This window comes from Mustela nigripes, chromosome 17, assembly GCF_022355385.1.
Source record: "Mustela nigripes isolate SB6536 chromosome 17, MUSNIG.SB6536, whole genome shotgun sequence".
Classification (NCBI taxonomy): Eukaryota; Metazoa; Chordata; class Mammalia; order Carnivora; family Mustelidae; genus Mustela; species Mustela nigripes.
The window spans coordinates 29,730,861-29,731,429 of NC_081573.1; the positions used below are offsets into that span (position 1 = coordinate 29,730,861).

General features: G+C 41.3%; 1 non-coding gene across 1 annotated transcript; it reads right to left on the reverse strand.

Annotated features, from left to right (window-relative positions):
- Window positions 1-426: 426 nt before the first annotated feature.
- On the reverse strand, window positions 427-569 carry LOC132006266 (U4 spliceosomal RNA). Its single transcript, XR_009401038.1, has one exon. It is a non-coding gene; the product is annotated as a U4 spliceosomal RNA (small nuclear RNA).

The following is a 569-nucleotide window of genomic DNA, read 5'->3' on the forward strand; positions in this document are numbered from 1 at the left end:
AATAAAGCACATTGCCTTCCCTGATGCAGAGGGGTCTCACCCAATCAGTTGAAGGCCTGAAAAAAAACAAAAACAAAAAGGCTGAATGAATGGGACCTTCTGCCTGAGACCTTGAGCTGGGACTTGGGTCTTTTCCTGCTTTCAGACTAAATCAACATATTGGCTCTTCTTGGATCTCAAACCTGCTGGCTTTTAGACCAGAATTTACACCATTGGCATTCCTGGTTCTCAAGCTTTTGGACTCAAACTAGAATGATATCTTTGGATCTCCTGGGTCACCAGCTTGGTGGCCGTAGATTTTTAAGATTTTTCAGCCTCCATAATCATGTGAGCCAAATTCTTATAATAAATCTCTTTACACACACACACACACACACACACACACACATACAGTGTAATCAGTTTCCCTGGAAAACCCTGACTAAGACAGACTTCTGTAGCCAGAACAATCCTTGCAGTTTGTGCATCAAACTATCAAACTAGGTCTCAAACTGATTATATATATCAATTAGCAATAATCGCACCTTGGATAAACCTCATTGGCTACAATACTGCCACTGCACAAAGCT